The sequence below is a fragment of the Crinia signifera genome, chromosome 8 (assembly GCF_055691185.1).
Source record: "Crinia signifera chromosome 8, ASM5569118v1, whole genome shotgun sequence".
NCBI classification, from domain to species: Eukaryota; Metazoa; Chordata; class Amphibia; order Anura; family Myobatrachidae; genus Crinia; species Crinia signifera.
Genome location: NC_139224.1, coordinates 1,147,449 through 1,169,686, shown reverse-complemented (window position 1 = coordinate 1,169,686; position 22,238 = coordinate 1,147,449). Strand labels below are relative to the sequence as shown.

The window sequence follows — 22,238 nt, the reverse complement described above, 5'->3', positions numbered from 1 at the left end:
TAGAGTCACTCTGTATTACCAAGTACATCCAGATTGTATCACTGTGGGTGGTAATTATATAGTATGGTGCTCCTTGTGGATAGATAACAAATTGCTTTGATTTTACAACAGAATTAACCATACATTGCACCCGGATTGAGTGACTTATCCACATAGGCTGTCGGATATTGGTTCACTGAAAAAAATATTTATATATATAGTATCTGACAGTTCTGGTAGTCAGAAAAAGGATTCTATAGTCCCTGGTAGCAAAGCTTTCCTTGATATACACCTTGCTCTCTTGTGTTAGCCACACAGTAAGGTTGCATATATTGTAGCAGTGAAATTGGTAGAGTTTACCTCCCAGGAGACAATGTAGCATTTGCACATAAAGTGAAATACTGTAACAGAACCCGTCCTAAGTGACTGATAAATGAGAGCAGTACATAGACGCTGGTGGGTACTGAAATAGTTAACTAAACGGAGCAGGACTTGGACACTGAAGGAGTCCGCGGTCCGCTCCCGTACCTTAACCTGCTTGTGCTCCGGCAGGTGGATAGTGTCTCCTGTGAGGGGTGACGCTGAAAGACTCTGGATATTCTCCGACCTTGCAGGTATCTGCTGTACGGTCTTCAGTGTAGACAGCCGCGGATGCAGGCTGTGAGGTCCCGGTGTGTATATAGCGGCTGGTGAGCGTTGGATTTGAAAGAGCCGGTCTGTGGTGATCCCGCTGCTGGTTCTCTGATGACGTGGGGGGCGGCTGGGCACGTGTTTCGCCTACGACGGCTTCTTCATGCAGCCCTTCTTTACTGTCTAATTAATGTTTTACATACATTTATCTCTATCAGTTGGTAAATGGGGGGCCCTTACAAACTTTTGCTATGGGGCCTACTGATATCTAGTTACGCCTCTGATAGGATACATTGTGGCGGTGATTCTGGTTATCTCGCTAAGCAGCTGTAATTCGCTGCTTGGTGAGCCTTCTAATGCTGCCCGCCCCCCCGCTGCAGTGTGATTGCCCCCACCCCCGCTGCAGTGTGACTGCCCACCCCCCGCTGCAGTGTGACTGCTCACCCCCCGCTGCAGTGTGAATATCCACCCCCCGCTGCAGTGTGAATGCCCCCCCCCCCCCCCGCGGCAGTGTGATTGCCTCCCCCCCCGCTGCAGTGTTAATCCCCCCCCCCCGCAGTGTGAACGCCCACCCCCCGCTGCAGTGTAAATACCCCCCCCCCCTGCAGTGTGATTGCCCCCCCCGCTGCAGTGTGAATGTCCCCCCGCTGCAGTGTTAATGCCCCCCCCCCGCTGCAGTTTGATTGCCCCCACCCCCCGCTGCAGTGTGATTGCCCCCACCCCCGCTGCAGTGTGAATACCCCCCCCCCGCTGCAGTGTGACTGCCCACCCCCCGCTGCAGTGTGAATATCCACCCCCCGCTGCAGTGTGAATATCCACCCCCCGCTGCAGTGTGAATGCCCCCCCCCGCGGCAGTGTGATTCTCCCCCCCCCCCCGCTGCAGTGTTAATCCCCCCCCGCAGTGTGAACGCCCACCCCCGCTGTAGTGTAAATACCCCCCCCCTGCAGTGTGATTGCCCCCCCCCGCTGCAGTGTGAATGTCCCCCTGCTGCTGTGTGAATGTCCACCACCCGCTGCAGTGTGATTGCCCCCCCCCCCCCCGCTGCAGTGTGATTGCCCCCCCCCCCGCTGCTTTGTGAATGGATGTTTTGCATAAACATCCATTTGCAGGATAGCGCGCGGGGTCGAAGTAATTCAAAGTTGTCGACTTGCGGCGTCCAGGTCCGAGAACTGGGCGGACAGCTGACATACTGTGACATCAGCCACCCGCCTGCGATTTCAGGGAAGGCTCCCATACAGCATCCACAGTAAGAAGACATCGGTCCCCCTGTGTGAACATGCCGGGGACTGAGTCATTTACAATAACCTCCTGTATGCAAACGGGCCTCATACAAAGCTGCCTGGCAGCTTTCGGGTGAGATGGCGGGGTATTGCATGGGATGTCTGGCCCTTGTGGGATGTCTCGCCCTTGTGGGATGTCTCGCCCTTGTGGGTTGTCTCGCCCTTGTGTGATGTCTCGTCCTTGGTGGGATGTCTGGCCCTTGTGGGATGTCTCGCCCTTGTGGGATGTCTCGCCCTTGCGGAATGTCTCGCCCTTGCGGAATGTCTCGCCCTTGCGTGATTTCTCGCCCTTGCGTGATTTCTCGCCCTTGTGTGATTTCTCGCCCTTGCGTGATTACTCGCCCTTGTGTGATTTCTCACCCTTGTGTGATTTCTCGCCCTTGTGGGATGTCTCGCCCTTGTGGGATGTAAGGAAGTCCATTTATTTATATATGCAAAGTCTATCTAATTTATTCATTTCGCACGCAACCAATAATTGAATGTCCAGATTTATAATCAATGAATATTATTTATAAGTGTAACCAGATGAAACTGTATCATGGATAATAAATATAACAATACAGGTATTATACAAAATAACGATTATTGCTCCAGCATCCTTAAATAAAGCTACCCTCAGTGATAAATATATATGAATGTATATATATATAAATGTGAATATAATGCTGTAAGGGGGAGAAAGGGGCGTGTATGTGAGGCAGCAGCCATCTTAGCTAGAACACATGTTAGTCTGCCGCATGGCATTCCGCCATCTTAGATTCCACTACATAGCACACAAAGGAAACCTTAGCAAAAGACTAATAACTTCCGCCTGGCAATCACACATAAACTGACTGTACGTTCATAATTTCTATTCACAACATTTACTCCAAATTAACCTCTAACCTGCATCATGCGATACTCACAATCCTGAATAAAACTTGCACATTCATCAAACACACACTAACCCTGCAGCATACACAATTTGAATATCATTTAAGCTACAATGTACTTCTGTACAAAACACTTTCATGGCACCATACAATCTATGGCCTTGCTATATCATACTCACATCACATGCCGTTACACACACACAATCCGAGCATCAAACTAACAACACTTGTTACATCCGATTATCTGGATACTCTAGCCAGTCAATATACTTTAAAAGCCTTTCCGCAACCACACTTGGACACACAGTGGCTAGTTTAAATATCCAGACACATAGCAAACAAAAGGAAGCTATTTACACTCCTTGCATACAAAAGATCCAGGACCTAGGCCTTTGCTTTGCCACATGGCAGCAGCAGGCTTAGGCCTCACTTTGTCCTCATGTAAACGTACACGGCTATATCTACCAATTTAAGCATATCCTTACTCACATTCATAACAGCTACACCTACCCATATATATATATCAGATTCCAATCATTACTTTATCTCTTACAGTCACGTTTCACATACCTTCCAATCATTTGACCTTCTCAGACCTTCAACACTCCATACCTGAACCATACTCTCATGAATAAGCTCTATCCCTTATCAATATTCCGAGCCATGCCTGATACACAGTAATATAAACATTTGGTACTTATTCCTCAATCATGTCCTGGCGAGTTCAGTTCCATAGCTCCTTCCGTCTGCTGCTACAAAAACACACTGAACTATTTGATTTTCTCTTGCTTTCAAGAGAACTCTCGGGGGAGGGGAGAATCCATTCATTCACTTGGTTTCACTAGCCTATAGACACGCCCCTTTGTTTGCTGTATCTTGTATGGCTCACTGGTGTTTGGGAATGCTAATGACTTCATCTCTAATGCTGGTTTTTCTGTGACTAACTTATAATTTGTTATAACATGTGAGTGTGACATGATATAGAATTCTAATAACTGTCATCTGTCAGCCATTATAAATCTACACATTCAGAGACTAAACATGACATATATGGGATAAAAGATTATTTATCCCTGACTATATTAATGTTATGGGCATGGTTATAATTTATAATTATGGAAATTATATGCTGGGAAAAATTAGGCATTGACAGTCGTCCATTTGACAGTATATAAAACTGTCACATTAATAATGCATAATTTCCGCATTAATTTTCATAATTCATAAAATTTCAATATTTTTCATAAAAATATTTTTCATTGATAAAAAAAAGATTTTTAAAGGGTGGAACTTATGTGTATATGTATAAAGAAGGGGATGTATCATTTTTGCGCAATGGCTTAATCCGAGATTAATAATAAATGGGGGAGTGCATTTACTTAACGCCGGCATGTCCAGACCATGACCTCACAATAGTTGTAGGGCCACAGCCCAGACACACACGACTGAATGATACATTTGGGGAATGTATGTGTAGTCTATGTGGGTGTAGGGTTCCTGCATAGGTGTTGTGTTACCTACCGCAGGATGTACAGGGGTGAACAACCTTCATATGTCCTACAAAGGATGCTGGGAAAACATGGATGAACGACATAACAAAAAAAACAATTTAACAGAGTATTATAAAGATTTCCTGAAAGAGTGGAGAACAGTCATTTCTCCTAGTGCAGTTAGTGGACTAAAAACCCGGCTAGACCTCCCAGGATAAAAACCGTTCTAACGCACTTTTGGGTCATTCCTAGTGTCTCTTGACATTAAAACTAAGGGCCAAAAAAAAATCTCTAGTGGGTCTTCTGCTCATCACGACGTGGGGTCGTCTAGGGGTCATCATTCTCTTGGTCGGCTTGTGTATTTCGTCGGCTCTTGGGGCTTTCTAGCTGGGTTCCTGTCCAGTCATCTGTCGGTATCCAAGTCGTCATCTCGAGGACCATCGTCTGTCTACGGCTGGGCTCGTCTCTCCTTCTCCATTGCATCTGTAGGAAAAAGAAGTATCAATATCTTTGCATTTTAACCTATTTTCCCTATCATTCTTGGCTTCTTGTATTCCATCCGATCCACTTGTAGACTTCCGATAGTTCTGTCGTCGACTTGTTTCCCTGCAGAGACATAAACAGAAAGAACTTCCCAAGCGTTAAAAGTATCCCGCCTCCCACATCTGCGAAGCTTCTACACTCTAGAGTGCTATAGTTTAACCCTCGCCTTACTGTCTTTTGACACTAGGTGGCGCTCTAATTTATTTAAGGGTATTTCTACCCTGTACTACCAAACTTCTTTCAATTTAACCTCTATATCACTCCATATATTACAAATACAGTTTTCTGAGCCAGATAATCTGTGTTCTTCTTCGGAAAAATGTGACTAGAGGAAATCTGAGATATTCAGAATATTCAATCTCTCATTTTCCTCTTCTCTGTCTAATCACTAGGGACTATCAATTACTTGACATCTGGACCTAACACTATCAATATCTTGAGATTTTTAAATCTCATTTAAAAACACTGTTATATATATCTCGTTGTCTAGGGGATGAAACTTTTTCAATGTTAGGTCCATACGCTCTCCATGCAATTAGGAGCAATAGGGGTTTCCAAATTCAATGTGTCACATTTGACCGGGTCCAATCACAGCTCTTTCTGGCTTAACTAAACAACAAACAGAAAAACAAATCTTTAGACACCTTACACGACATATGTCTGATTCTCCGAACCATTCAAAACAAACAATGACAATCAAACAAACAAAAGAGAGTACATATAGACTTCCATTTCTCCTTACTTGATTCCTAAGAACCTGGACTGACAATTACATCACATACAAGTCACCACTAGGTGGCTATTAACTTTTAACCACTTCCCTATATCTATGTGTTTACATACATATGTGTCATGGGAACTATATGTCATGTAATGAACAAGCATGTTTCAAAAACAAATTTCCCAATATGTCGTTACCCTGGTACCGAGGGCGGATCGTATGCAGTACTCCTTTGAATAGAACATGTTATCTTGTTCTCTACCTTTCCTCGTGTTCTATACCTGTATGTCTTACCATAGTCTAATCCTTCATGTGTTCGCTGTAATATTGTGTTCTACTCTTAAATCTTTAATCTACTTGCTAAAGGGGAGAAAGAAAGTTTAGGAGTTTTGCTAGTTACCGTTCTTCATTTGTGCGACATCTCTGCTTCTCTATACCTACAGCAGTTATTAACCTGGGGATGTAATTAACTTCAAATACAATTTGGCATTCTCAATTTATCTTGTTACCTTAATACTTATTACCTGAGTCAGTGTGAAACCAGTATACCTACTTCTCCAGCTATGTCAATTTGGCATCGACCGTACCGTCTCTTACCACTTGGGAAAAACAGCATCCTCTCTGGCTGTTCGACTCTGCCTTACATTCAACTTATCTTGTCTCGGAGATGACAGCGGTCTTGAATATTACGTCAACACTTACTAATCCTTAACAAGGAGTTGACACAGGGTATAGGTTAGTCAGTTTCACAATTACATCAGACACCTTAGAATAACTGGTCCCATTATATACGAATGGAGGTGGGTATTGCTATTCTGCATTTACAGTCTAATTGCACTTGTCATCACTTTTCCTATTGCCATTTTCCTATACCACAGTTTTAAACAAACACTATGCCTCTTCTTACCTCGCGTTTGATGAGAGCAGACATATTTTCAATTCTTATTGTGTAATTCATCCGGTTCGAAGCTATCAACACTGGGAAATTCTAACTTGCTGCCTGTGTATTCCTTTTTCATTTCTTTTGGTAAACAACTGCTCGTTCACCGTGCTCACAGCACATAATAAAAGCAGCCGATCCTTTTGGTCGGCTTGCTTCCTCCCTAACATGCACGTTATCACAGCGTGACCCGTTATTACCCATAATTCCAGGAATAAACGTTCACAGCTTAATAGATACCGGTGGGTTATTACTTGTCTGAGAGCTCCCCAAACACTCACTTCTACAGCTTCCTAGAACATCCCACAGTCAAGCAGGTGCGAAGGATACGAGGATACTCAATCACCAAGTCTTTCAACTAGCAGCGAACTTCTAGCCAACTTGCAAGGTGCGGCCTAATTTCTCCAGGGCACAACAAACTTGTTTTCCTGTGCCCCCAGAAACTGGATTTCTAAAGTAGCTAATCGGAAACAACTGGGTTCCGATGTATCTTCTTGTACCCTCCTAGCGGAATTTAGTTCCACTGAAGGGGCAGTTCCTATGTGTACGTCGGCACGTACACCCTGTCCTAACTGGACTGTCCTACACTGGACTACACTGCGCTGAGTCGTGCCGTCACACACCCGTTCGCCTCAGTTATGTTTCACACTGGGTGCTATACATCTTATGGTCTTATGCTTAAACTTGAAATATTTCTGTACAGAAAATCTTCCTAGGCTAGTAGCTCTTCTACTGGATGTCACACGAGTGTTCCCTTGACTATCAATGGGAATTTAATCAATACTATTTGAATTTCTTGAATTTTGAACAATAATAAAAGAAGCCTGTTTGTAACTCAACAGGAGTCTTACTCAATTTATGAATTGTAATTATCACTCAATTAAGTATCACTACCCATCCTTGGGCATTTACCTGTACAGCTTACCTAGGCAATCACATGCGCCCGCACATGTGTCCATCACGCAAACAGTGTCTCTATGAGCGGCAGACGTTGACACCCATGTGTCCGAATCCCGCCTTCTTTTGCATACTTATGTGGGTTCACACTATGCCACTTGGCATTGTGTCCCACAGTAACTTAATTATTCAAGAAATCCAAACAATACACTCTTTCTATAACATTTGTGGTTAGCAAGGATATGGCACTATGAATTTAACACCTCTTACAATACTGTAGATATCTCATATTCACAGGGGAAAACAAATGCAATTTTACTCTTAACAGGTACAAACTCCACACGGTACAATACCTCTTACCAGTTTTTTCATGCACTTATGCATTTGGGATAAAGATCACAATAGTTACAAAAAGAAATATTCTGTCTATTGAGCCTATTCAAAACTACAGTCTCTGCTGGGAGAGTATAAATGAACCATTCCTATTCAAATGCCCCCTTTCTAAGAGAAGTTGCTTTGTCTAAGTTTCAAGGTTAAATCTATTGTCTCAACACCTTCATTTACATCTAAATACCCTCTGGCTGGCACTTTTAAAAGTTAAGAATCTTTTTCTGTCTTTTAGCCTGGAATAAAAAAAAGAAAAATGTTATATATCATATTTGGTAACAATTTGTTTCAGTTTTAAATGTAACACTTTAGAGTAACATTCAAAATTTCATACTGCTTGGAATTTGTTGATTTTATCTTTCTAAAGCAAAAATACTTATGACTCAATCCTATCAATTATGGGAATGAAAGTTTACCATTAAACACTCTTAGCACTGGCAATGCCTACTATTCTCATTACCATATGTTGAAAGATATACTACAAATAAAATAAATTTATTTAGTAGAAATAGCATTTTTACCCAGAATTCTTTGCGACATACAATTATACAATGGCTTTCTCAGGTTGAGATGGTCTGCAGTAAAATACCTGCAATTTATGGCTATACATTATTCCCTTATAATCCGCTTCTGCTGCAATTATAAAAGATGTGCATTTATTTAAAATTTGCATTGCTTATAAAACAATTCTAATTAAAAAAAAAACAATTCAACCTGAAACAGCCCTTGCCAATCATATCTGACTATTATTTAAAAGATAAACATCAAAAGGAGATACCATCGCAAGAGAGAAAACAAATTATTATAAAATATATATACTTATAGAATCGCATCTTGGTATTTAAATATAAATAAATGTTTTTCCTTTTGTCCCAAAGTTCAAATTAGAGCTTTGTAATACTACAGATCCAACACAGGCCCCTAACCGGCAGTAATATGGAAACACACAAAACGCACCAGAAAAAAAAATAAAAAAAAACTTTTTCTTCTTTTCTGGTAGATGATCCCACACCTGCCGATATTCGCAAACCTGCGCATATCCGCACATCGTCAAATGCTTAATCCCGAGGACTGAGGCCCCATCTAAGGAAGTCCATTGATTTATATATGCAAAGTCTATCTAATTTATTCATTTCGCACGCAACCAATAATTGAATGTCCAGATTTATAATCAATGAATATTATTTATAAGTGTAACCAGATGAAACTGTATCATGGATAATAAATATAACAATACAGGTATTATACAAAATAACGATTATTGCTCCAGCATCCTTAAATAAAGCTACCCTCAGTGATAAATATATATGAATGTATATATATATATAAATGTGAATATAATGCTGTAAGGGGGAGAAAGGGGCGTGTATGTGAGGCAGCAGCCATCTTAGCTAGAACACATGTTAGTCTGCCGCATGGCATTCCGCCATCTTAGATTCCACTACATAGCACACAAAGGAAACCTTAGCAAAAGACTAATAACTTCCGCCTGGCAATCACACATAAACTGACTGTACGTTCATAATTTCTATTCACAACATTTACTCCAAATTAACCTCTAACCTGCATCATGCGATACTCACAATCCTGAATAAAACTTGCACATTCATCAAACACACACTAACCCTGCAGCATACACAATTTGAATATCATTTAAGCTACAATGTACTTCTGTACAAAACACTTTCATGGCACCATACAATCTATGGCCTTGCTATATCATACTCACATCACATGCCGTTACACACACACAATCCGAGCATCAAACTAACAACACTTGTTACATCCGATTATCTGGATACTCTAGCCAGTCAATATACTTTAAAAGCCTTTCCGCAACCACACTTGGACACACAGTGGCTAGTTTAAATATCCAGACACATAGCAAACAAAAGGAAGCTATTTACACTCCTTGCATACAAAAGATCCAGGACCTAGGCCTTTGCTTTGCCACATGGCAGCAGCAGGCTTAGGCCTCACTTTGTCCACATGTAAACGTACACGGCTATATCTACCAATTTAAGCATATCCTTACTCACATTCATAACAGCTACACCTACCCATATATATATATCAGATTCCAATCATTACTTTATCTCTTACAGTCACGTTTCACATACCTTCCAATCATTTGACCTTCTCAGACCTTCAACACTCCATACCTGAACCATACTCTCATGAATAAGCTCTATCCCTTATCAATATTCCGAGCCATGCCTGATACACAGTAATATAAACATTTGGTACTTATTCCTCAATCATGTCCTGGCGAGTTCAGTTCCATAGCTCCTTCCGTCTGCTGCTACAAAAACACACTGAACTATTTGATTTTCTCTTGCTTTCAAGAGAACTCTCGGGGGAGGGGAGAATCCATTCATTCACTTGGTTTCACTAGCCTATAGACACGCCCCTTTGTTTGCTGTATCTTGTATGGCTCACTGGTGTTTGGGAATGCTAATGACTTCATCTCTAATGCTGGTTTTTCTGTGACTAACTTATAATTTGTTATAACATGTGAGTGTGACATGATATAGAATTCTAATAACTGTCATCTGTCAGCCATTATAAATCTACACATTCAGAGACTAAACATGACATATATGGGATAAAAGATTATTTATCCCTGACTATATTAATGTTATGGGCATGGTTATAATTTATAATTATGGAAATTATATGCTGGGAAAAATTAGGCATTGACAGATGTCTCGCCCTTGTGGGATGTCTGGCCCTTGTGGGATGTCTGGCCCTTGTGGGATGTCTGGCCCTTGTGGGATGTCTCGCCCTTGTGGGATGTCTCGCCCTTGTGGGATGTCTCGCCCTTGTGGGATGTCTCGTCCTTGTGGGATGTCTCGCCCTTGTGGGATGTCTCGCCCTTGTGTGTCCGCTGAGAGAGACGGAGCACTGATATTGTCTGGGGATCCGCAGCTATTCGACATGTGCATCTTTTTCTGCTGTTTCATTTCAGAAATATATGAAAAAAAACGTGGAAACATTTTAGAAAACGGATCCTCTGTTACACACGTAGCTGTCGCCTTCCCTCGTCTCATAGTTGAAAAAAATAAAAACATAAAATAATCTCACATTCAGTCGCTCGAATGACCGCTTACTACCAAGAACAGATCATTTGCAGCATGATTTGCAGGCATTTAAATATGAAACAGAGGGGGTGGGGCTTTGATCCCAGGCCTCAGCAGGCAGCTCCAATGTAGAATGTGTTTAGTTCCGTTTAGGTAGTTCCTGAGCGCAAGGAACCCGCCAGTGAGCACCACTGTCCCAGGCTGCAGGTGTTAAGGTGGCAGTGACGTGCGGTGAGGTTAGTGACTGGTGAGGCACTGGCTAGTTTCAGAGCCAGAGCCAAAAAAAAACACGTAGGGTCCCCCCTCCCAAGCATAACCAGCCCCGGGCTCGTTGAGCCAGTCCTGGTTCCCCAAATATAGGGATAAAAAAATTGTGGGGTTCCCCCATATTTAAGAAACCAGCACCAGGCTCTTGGACCGGTCCTGGTTCCAAAAAATACGGGGGACAAAAAAACTGGGGGTCACCCGCATTTTGGAACCAACACCGGGCTCCAACAGCCAGCAGTGTCATGCCACAGCTGGGGGACACTTTTTATGCAAGGTACCCCAGCCATAGCATGTTCACCCTGGCTGGTCAGCCCTGGATGGGGTACCTGGGGGAGTGAGGACCCCCCCAATAAAGGGGTCCCCCACCCCCAGGCTTCACCCATCCCGGGCTGAAGCCCGGGGCTGTCCCCGATGTCCCAGGGCGGTGGACACCGGGCTGATAAAATAAGTGTAAAAGTATTGGGTTCTGCTGCGGAACAACAAATCACAGCAAACCTTCCCCTGTATGCAGGGACTTGGGGAACCACAAGTCCCAGCATACAGGGCATTAATGGGCCCACTGGGACTTGTAGTCCCACAGCAGAACCAATACACCAATAAAAAAAACCACACCATGTAAAGTAAAATTTTATTAACACAGCAGTCTTCACCTGGCGGGCGGCAGCTAATAAGCTCTTTTGCGTGGCCGCCGCTGTGCCAGGGCTTCCGGCGTCTTCACCTGGCAGGCGGCAGCCAATAAGCTCTTTTGCGTGGCTGCCGCCGTGCCAGGGCTTCCGGCGTCTTCACCTGGCAAGCGGCAGCCAATAAGCTCTTTTGCGCGGCTGCCACAGTGCCAGGGCTTCCAGCAACTTCATCTGGTGGGCAGCAGCCTATTTTGAGCTGCTTTGAAAAGCCACCGCCCACTAGACTTCCTGAGTCTTCTTTCTTCGGGAGCTCTTCTATGCTCCATTCCTGCTGTCAGACTGCCTGCTGCTGGTTCTTAAAAACTGTATGAGGGGGCGGAGCCAGACATGCCACACTCTGATTGGCTCCCGGCGGCCATCTTTAAATTTCAAATGCTGTGTACAGTCCAGCGCCTCTGCTTCTATGCCCCAAAATGTGGCTAGGCTAATATGTGGATATAAATACTAGTAATTACCGGTACCCTTGCACTACAAGTCCCAGCAACTAACTAACCATGCTGGGACTTGTAGTGCAAGGTCCGCTCTCCCCCCCCCAGCAGCCCGGTGCCAAGCTCCAGTCCCACTACCAAGCTCCCCCGCCTGCTGCCCGGGACACTGTCGGCTCAGGTGCAGGGGGAGCTGTCATTTCTCTTCCCCGGGATGCGGGGAAGAGCAGAAGCGGAGACATTGCTAGCTGGGCAATATTTGGTGGCGGGGTGGTAGCGGCGCCGGCGGGTATCTGCGCCCCAGGCTGCTGCTGCCCACGCTCCCCCCCCCCCCCCAGCAGCCCGGTGCCAAGCTCCAGTCCCACTACCAAGCTCCCCCCGCCTGCTGCTTGGGACACTGTCGGCTCAGGTGCAGGGGGAGCTGTCAGTTCTCTTCCCCGTATCACATGCGGGGAAGAGAACTGACAGCTCCCCCTGCACCTGAGCCGACAGGGACCACGGGCAGCAGGCGGGGGGAGCTTGGTAGCGGCTGTAGCGGGCGTTCGGCGCCGTGCTGGGGGGGGGAGCAGTAGCCTGGGGCGCACTGGCGCAGATACCCGGCGCCGCTACCACTGACAGCTCCCCCTGCACCTGAGCCGACAGGGACCACGGGCAGCAGGCGGGGGGAGCTTGGTAGCGGCTGTAGCGGGCGTTCGGCGCCGCACTGCGGGGGGTGGGGGGGGAAAGTAGTAGCTTGCGGCACAGATGAGATACCCGCCGGCGCCGCTACCACCCCGCCACCAAATATTGCCCAGCTAGCAATGTCTCCGCTTCTGCTCTTCCCCGCATCCCGGGGAAGAGAACTGACAGCTCCCCCTGCACCTGAGCCGACAGTGTCCCGGGCAGCAGGCGGGGGGAGCTTGGTAGTGGGACTGGAGCTTGGCACCGGGCTGCTGGGGGGGGGGGGGGGAGAGCGGGGGCAGCAGCAGCCTGGGGCGCAGATTAAATATACCCGCCGCTACCACCCCTGCTGTCCGCAGCCGCCCGCAGCCATCGATCGGTGGCAGTTGCTGCAGTGGAGCTCACAGATGCCCCTACTCCCGCCAGCACCGATGCCTTGGTTGAATGGGGGGGGGGGGGGGACACACAGAATGCATTTTTAAAAACTATAATAGTGCCTGTGTAAGTGTAGTGTTAACTAAACACTTACATGATGATGCTGTCCCTGCCTGCAGACACTGACTGACACTGTGCAGCTCATGGACAGCGGATACAGGCTATCAGTGAGTGACAGTCTGCTCCGCTGTCCTATCACATCTGTCTCAGTGACAGGGGCATCCGTCCCTGTCATTGAGGCAGAGGAATAGATGCCGCTTCCCCATACAATTTCAATGGGCTTCTCATTCTCTTTTCTCCCTGCGGGTTATGCCCGCCCCCAGCTGCCTGACAGTTTTCTATTGTCAGCGGGAGGCACAGCTCCCGCTGCCGCCCAGCCTCCCCACAGTGTCCCACCTCATAGCTAATTAAAGAAAAAAATCAAATAAGATATTTATAACAGCATATGAGTTATTGTGATATAAATATCATCTTTGAATTTTTTTTTTAAATCAGTTATTGACAGGTGAGGCTCTGCCTCCCCTGCCTCCCCTGACTGCACGTCCCTGTAAGGTGGCCATACACACGCAGATTTATCTTCAGATCTGTCTGGTTGGAACAAAAACATGGTTATGGATGAGAGCAAATGACAGTTGACCATTTGCTTGGAAATTCTGGAAAACTGACAAACTGTCACTCATCCATAACCAGGTTTTTGTTCCAACCAGCCAGATCTGAAGATAAATCCTACTAGTGTATGGGCACCTTTAGTCTTGGCATATCCATCCTACAGTATATTTCTCCAAGATTTGATAAACCTCCCCCTAAGTATTCCGATCCTAGAGCTATAAAACGTAGCTCACCCAAATGTCAGGCACCTAATTACCCCTTCAACCAATTCATTTATAAACTGCCTAATGACTAGAATTAAGTGTCCCATATGCAGACTTTATTTCTGACTACCCAGAAGAGATGTATTTACTGACAGAACGACTAATTAAAACGTCCTGGAACAGCCGATGATTAATTGGGAAGTTTTGGAGCTGTCAGTCACTGGAGAATCAGGGAAGAGTTGAAGAGCTGAGGCTCCAAGATAAAATGTATTAAAAATGAAGTAAACAGTCCTGTATTGTTGCCCTGGCAACTGTACTGAGGGTTACCATGGCGCCTCGGATACATACATTGGCTGACCTGACTTACGGTATAATTAGTCTGGATACAATGTGTCTTATTAACCTCTGAAAGGGCTGAGAATGGGTCAGTTCTGACAGCGTTTACTAGTGCTGTGAATCCATTTGCATCCAGATTCTCTCCTGTGTAGAAGGATTACCATGTTACTGAGCGGCAATAGGCCCTGTAAGGTCCTTAGCGTGTCACTCACATACCTGGTATTGTGGCAAATCGCCTTTAATACATATCAATGAGCATCCTGCGCTAATTCACATGGACGATGCGTTTAGTGTTATTTGTCTCTTTATTCAGTCTAAAGAAAATTGTTAAAGTGGAATATGTCATATATATTTTAAGGACTTGTAGCATATTTAATAAGGGCAGTAGAGAACCTGTCCGGGTCCAGGTACTTTTATGGGGGGGGAGGGGGGTGTGTGGTCTAATCATGGGAGGGACAGCCACGCCCCTTGTCCAGTAATTACAAAATGACTGGACAAGGGGCTGGAGGGGGGATGGGGGGGGGGGTGTAGTGAGCCCCTCAGCCAGGAACAAATCCAGGAAGGTGGCATGCGCTACCCCCCCCCCCTTCACCTCGACACAAACACACAGGCAGAGGCGCTGGCAGCTTCTCTGGCCAGGCTGAAGCCAGTGCACAGCAGGACAAGAGCTGCAGCTGCTGCAATGTAAGGGGGCTGGGAAGGGGGGTTGGTGGCAGAACCAGGCCCCCACTGAGCCCCTCTATTGGGTGTAATTAATACCTGCTCTCCCAACTCTCTGCACACACTGCGTACCTCCCAACAGTCCCGATTATACCATTATGACACAGCAGGCCGTTAGTCTCTGCCTTTTCTGCAAGGAAAGTGACATGGACCAGGTGAAGGATGATATTGCACTGCAGCCAAGAGCCGGCAGTCTACTGTCTCATTCCATCCTGATATATTCTATGTTACTGGAGACTGTATATCTCTCAGGCTGTGACTTCCTGCTGCCTCCATTCCCCTCCTCACATCATGTCACTGCCCCTGTCACATGCAGCCCTGTCCTCACTGACACATCACTCATCTCCTGATATACTCTGTGCTGCTGGGGACCCTGCTCCTCCCACTATATAACTCTCAGGCTGTGACTTCCTGCTGCCTCCATTCCCCTCCTCACATCATGTCACTCCCCCTGTCACATGCAGCCCTGTCCTCACTGACATATCACTCATCTCCTGATATACTCTGTGCTGCTGGGGACCATGCTCCTCCCACTATATAACTCTCAGTCTGTGGCTTCCTGCTGCCCCCATTCCCCTCCTCACATCATGTCACTGCCCCTGTCACATGCAGCCCTGTCCACACTGACACATCACTCATCTCCTGATATACTCTGTGCTGCTGGGGACCCTGCTCCTCCCACTATATAACTCTGTCTGTGGCTTCCTGCTGCCGCTATTCCCCTCCTGACATCATGTTACTGCCCCTGTCACATGCAGCCCTGTCCTCACTGACACATCACTCATCACCTAATATACTCTGTGCTGCTGGGGACCCTGCTTCTCAGACTATATAACTCTCAGTCTGTGGCTTCCTGCTGCCTCCTTTGCCCTCCTCACATCATGTCACTGCCCCTGTCACATGCAGCCCTGTCCTCACTGACATATCACTCATCTCCTGATATACTCTGTGCTGCTGGGGACCCTGCTTCTCCCACTTTATAACTCTCAGTCTGTGGCATCCTGCTGCCTCCTTTCCCCTCTTCACATCATGTCACTGCCCCTGTCACATGCAGCCCTGTCCTCACTGACACATCCCCCATCTCCTGATATACTCTGTGCTGCTGGGGACCCTGCTCATCCCACTATATAACTCTCAGTCTGTGGCTTCCTGCTGCCGCCATTCCCCTCCTCACATCATGTCACTGCCCCTGTCACATACAGCCCTGTCCTCACTGACACATACCCCATCTCCTGATATACTCTGTGCTGCTGGGGACCCTGCTCATCCCACTATATAACTCTCAGTCTGTGGCTTCCTGCTGCCCCATTCCCCTCCTCACATCATGTCACTGCCCCTGTCACATGCAGCCCTGTCCTCACCAACACATCACTCATCTCCTGATATACTCTGTGCTGCTGGGGACCCTGCTCCTCCCACTATATAACTCTCATCTGTGGCTTCCTGCTGCCTCCATTCCCCTCCTCACATCACGTCACTGCCCCTGTCACATGCAGCCCTGTCCTCACCGACACATCACTCATCTCCTGATATACTCTGTGCTGCTGGGGACCCTGCTCCTCCCACTATATAGCTCTCAGCCTCTGCCTTCAGTTCAGTCCCATCCTCACATCTTACCATCCCTGTCACATGCAGCCGATTCCTTAATAACAATGGGAACCAGAAGCCACACTGTAATGTTCTATCTATACACACAAAGAAATCAATGTCTTGGAGAGGCTCAGCTAAAGCTCAGACCCAAATCCAATCAAGGATCTGTAGAATGGTTTGAGAATTGCTCCTCAGAAAAGGTCCCCGGCAGACCTGATGGGACGTGATGAAAGTTGGAAAGAAGAGCAGGCGGAAATTGCACTGTTCAGATGTGGAAATATCTCTATAGCCGGCATCCCCCGCCCGCTGCCGTCCCCCTGCACGGCTCCCTGGCTGGGCTGCACATAAGATTTGGCAAATCTTATGTGCAGCCCGTCCGACCCCGATCCGATGCGCACGGGACCGCGCATCGGATCGGAGGGGATGTCTACAAGTGCGATTTGGGCCGATTTCACTGCCTGATTCATCCGAATCGGGTGAAATCGTTCCCATATCGCATAGTGTATGGGGGCCTTAAGTCCCATGACACTTTGCACCAGAGGGCAGAGGCTGAGAGGTTTGTGCTGAGCTCTGATTGGTGGAGCTCATTACATGCTATATACATAGGAGAATGTTGTAATAGATATAAATATTTAGGCTGGATGATCATCTTAATTAAGTTAATAGCCAGCAACTGTTAGGGGTAGCTTCTTCAGAGATGTGCCTTGGATTTAAACTCCTATGTTACAGGATCAATATTTTGGGAGACAAAATCATTAGAGTTAGGAGTAATCCAAACCCCAAAATATTTAAATCGTAATGTCCACTGTAGGGGACAGAGGGGATCTATATCATTTGGGATGTTACCTGAGATAGGTAGGATATTAGATTTAGACCAGTTTATACACAAGCCTGAATATTCCCCCAAATAATTAAGGTCTTCACATCTCGTAAAAATAAAAGCATATCATCCGCATACAGTGCTATAGTATCAAGGGCATCACCCAATGGGAGCCCCTCAACTTCAGCGGGGTGGTGGGGGGGGGGGGCTAATTATCCAGGACTAACAAAATAGGCAAGTGACCTGAGATCCCTCTTGAAAAGTATTCGATGGACATGACTAGGTATTAAATCAGGTGATATAAGAGCCATATCGATACGAGAAAATGTATCAAATGAAGCCGAATAGAATACTGAGTGTCCGGGGGATGTCGGAATCCCCATATGTCTGTCAGGCCTAGTTCTGATATCAATCTAGAAAAAGAGGTTATATTTATAGAAGGCATCCGGGAGACCCCATATGGTTCAGTTCCCATCTATCCAAGACATTATCCATGACATTGTTATAGTCACCCAAGCAGGTAGTCGGGGTAGTAGGGGACAGGGCAACAAAAGCCATTACTTGTTTCAAAATATCATTGTTATAAAGGTGGAGGAATATATATAGCAAGAATATTCATCAACATGGAATTAAGGAAAGGCCCAAGAAACACATATTTTCCATATTGATCAATCTGACTATTCCAAATGGAAGTTCACGGTTTTTTTTATCATAACTGAGGCCCCTGTTGCATTCTGAGAGAACGTAGAGTGAAATATCCATCGCACCCAGGGATTCTTAAGGGCTAATACTTTACTTCCGGTGAGATGAGTCTCAGAGAGACATATACAGTAATATCAGCTTTATATAATTCCACCCCAGCATTCTGAGGCCTTCACTTCTCTCTACCATCTATAAGCCTAAACATAGAAAATACTGGAGGAGGTACAGAGAATACAAATGATAAATCATTGGGCAATCAATATAAAAAGATTACCTACAGTAAATATAAAACCATCATAATCCAAGAAAACAACCATAAGTAATATACTAACATCTAGCACCATCTCTGATCACCCAGTAGGTGCTGTCTATATCTACTACTATATCTCATAATGATAAAAACATATCTGTACTTCAAATTCACAAAAAGGGGAGAAAAAATAAAAAACATCAATAAATCCCTAACCTTTACCGTCCCTCCCTGTACATCTACAAACTGATATATACCAATATCCAACCCTACCAAAAAAGAAAAAAGACACTGTAAAAAAAAAAAATATGCAGACAGGAATATCAGGAATCAACCTATGAAACCTGATAGCTATTTCTTAGTATTAACTCCCATTAATAATACAGATGCCTGTGACCAGACAAGTACTACATAAGAAAAAACAAGATTAATTCTTCCCCTAAGCCCTCCTAAGTAGTGAAGAGAGCTAATCTACACATAAACATTTTTCCTTCAGATGTTTAGCGCATTATTTTCCAGAGGTTAAAGAGAAGAGAAAAAAAAAAATAAGTTGAATGCGCCAGATTCATAAAGTCAGCGGGGCCTCTATAACAAACTCTCCGTCCATTTCTCCGCTTCTCCAGGTGTATTGAAGAAGTGGGTCGCGTTGTCATATTATGCGGAGACGGACCGGAAAAAGCATAGAGTACTGGATCTGTCTATCGCGCAATTTTGTACGTGTATAAATTGTGATCTGGATTTCTGTACATGGGAATACTGTCATTGTATGGGAGTTCAGCATCAAAGGTCCGTGCCAACTGAAGCACGGTATCCCGATCTTTATAATGAAGCATCCAAGTGATAAATGTGCGTGTAGGGGCTCCAGGAGGAAGGGCTCTGTAGGGTACTCGATGAGCGCGTTCAATTGCAAACTGAGGGCTGAAATCTTCTTTACGAAATTTTTTTAGAAGCCATTCCTCAAGGAATTTTTCCGGATTTGTTCCCTCCACTCAATCCAGAATACCAATAAATCTAATATTGTTTCTCCTAAGGCGGCCTTCAAAATCAGATATCTTAGATTTAACTGCTGCCATTTGAGAGGTTAATTCAGCAACAGTAGTTTTCAAGGGGGCATTGATATCTTCAAGGTCACTCCCCCGTTGTTCCACTCCGCCTACTATATCGCAGAGTTTCTGCATGTAAGGGTCCGGGAACCACCTAACCTGCCCTACCTCCGTTGCCTCGAGCTGGGGTTGGCGGACGTGTGCGGAACTAGGCTTCGCCAATAATAGCCGCGTCCTAAGGAGCCAGTTAGTCCGGCTCCAACCCCGATGCCACCTGGTCTTTGAGAGAGACAACACTCCCACCAAGGCCAGAGGAGAGCAAGGGGACCACTAACTAAAGCTCACACAAGGCCAGGGGCCCCGGACTCCCGAGGGGAAGTTACACCAGGAGATGACTGAGGGAATCCACCACAATACGTGATGGTGGTATACAGAAACCAATGGCAACAATGCTCAAAAGATGGTAAAAGATACAACAATGGCAACAATGCTCAGAAAGATGGTATAATAAGGACAATGGCAACAATGCTCAATAGATGGTATAATAACAATAATGCTCAGAAGATGATGTTAATCTGAGAGAGAGATATTTAGGAGAGAGGGATTTGCAGGGTGACTGACCCCTGACTTATCTGGGAGATGACTGGACCACAGATAAGGACCTCCACGCCTCCCCGAATGGTGGACTCCAGACACAGAGGGTGCCCATGAATGTCAGCAGCAACTGCAACCAGGAACCAGCGAGACAGGATGAGTCTGAAGCGGATTCCAGGACCAGGAACACGGCAATGCTATGGACAAGCAAGACGCTATAACCGGCGCCTGACTGTCAGGCAAGCCAGCTTTTATTCAAATGTGCCGCCCCCTGTGACGCTGCGACGTCAGGTGCGCGGCGAAAAGCCTTCCCCCTGCTGTGGCGCTTGCGGCGGAAGTTCGGGGCGTTGCCTAGCAACGTGCCCGACGCTTCCGTGCATACAGTGCCGGAAGAAGATGGCCGCCGTCCCAGCAGTACAGATGCAGCGGACGGGACCAAGAGGCGGCGGCGGAGCCCGCGGCGCCTAACACTGCATATCATGTCTAATTAACGATATATCAGCCTGAACCTGGCCAATCATATCAGTGACCCTGAGTTCAGATTTAGCAATAGCTTGAAGGATTTGCTGAGTGGGCTATATAGCACTCTCACTGCTAGGGTCCACAGAGGTGGCAACCAGGGGAGATGGCGGCTCCTCCTGCGGTATCGGTGCAGGTGGCTGGGATTTTCTGGCATATTTTTGAAGCCATTGAGCGGCTCTGGAAGCTTGTCCTGTCTTCCCTATTGTTGTAATAATTAGTATGTATATCACGAGGGGTCAGTTTGTACAAATAGCTCCACTTATAATATTACACAGATACTGATTTAGCAGGATGATATATATCATATAATATGAATCGAGATTCAAAATCCAGTATATAAAAAGTGTCCTCAGTTAGAGAAACTGCTTAAATACCAGGTTGTAGTAAAGGGTATGCCGAATTGACTTCACAGCAGCACTGTCTCTCCCCTCGGAGATTAGTAATATACCCAGAAACCACTGTAGCACAGAAATCACCTCTCAAGCAAGCACACAAATCCCACCTCGGTTAAGTATTGTTATTAATGGGTATGGTGTAAACATTAGAAAGGAATCATATGAGGCCCCTCTACAGAGTTCCCCAAAGTTGCAATTCAGCAGTTCCTAGGCAAGGTGCCATCTCCCCCTCTCACCCGGTACCTCAGGCGTGCACATTAGTCTGATACAGTCTCAGGAGAATGGGTGCAGAGACACCCTCCTCCTTCTCCATGCAGGATGGCCCTGGTTCTTGCTGCCAGAGGAATCGCAGCAAGGATGAGCGTTCTGTTCCTGCCGGCACTCCAGCATCGCTCTTTCCCCGTGCAGCCGCTCCCCTTAAAGCAAATGGTTTCAGTACATTTCACAGCTGCACACAGAGGTTTGAACCCAATTCAACATTTGCATTGAAACAATAAGGTTAGCTAAAATATGTCACTCAAGTGAGCAAATTATTAATGATTTCTCCAGTAAAGAGAATTTTAAAGGTGAAAAGAAACTATGCATTTCATTACCTATTACTATGTATCAAAATATGAATCTAGTATTTGTTCCATGCGCTAGTGGGGAGTAGCAGGGAGTTACAGATCCCCTCCCAGTACTTGTTGTGATATATAGGCTATAGGTTACTATGGCTAACGCCATCTTCAGATGATGTTAGTTACTGGGTCCAGCCCTGGCTTTTAGGAACACCCAATGTTGTAATATTGCCCATGCAGTATGTTGCACCTTAGCTGGTATATTTCCTGTGATTTGGCTGGCAGCATTAACCAGAAGGGCACGTACAGGTTGGTGCGGTTCTTGGCAGAGCCATACACTTCCAGCGTTTCTGGTAAATTCACCATAATGGAAGAGGGGATGTATACAAAAGGTCCATAATGGTAATGTTGACATAAATAATATTGACAGACTTTGCAACTTTGTGTTAAAATGTTGATAAGCAACATGTCGACATTCTGAGAATGACAGGGGAAATGTTAACATTGTTAGAATTTAAATTTTAGGGGTAGGGATCAGAAGCAAGCGGCACAAGGGCAGCTGAAGCACCAAAATGGGCAAGAACCCCACCATCTACAAGCTGCTTAT

General features: G+C 45.7%; 1 protein-coding gene across 4 annotated transcripts in view; it reads left to right on the top strand.

The window, feature by feature from the left end:
• The window catches only part of KLHDC8B (kelch domain containing 8B), a 244,898-nt gene that overhangs the window by 73,620 nt on the left and 149,040 nt on the right, over positions 1-22,238 (top strand). The window lies entirely within an intron of this gene.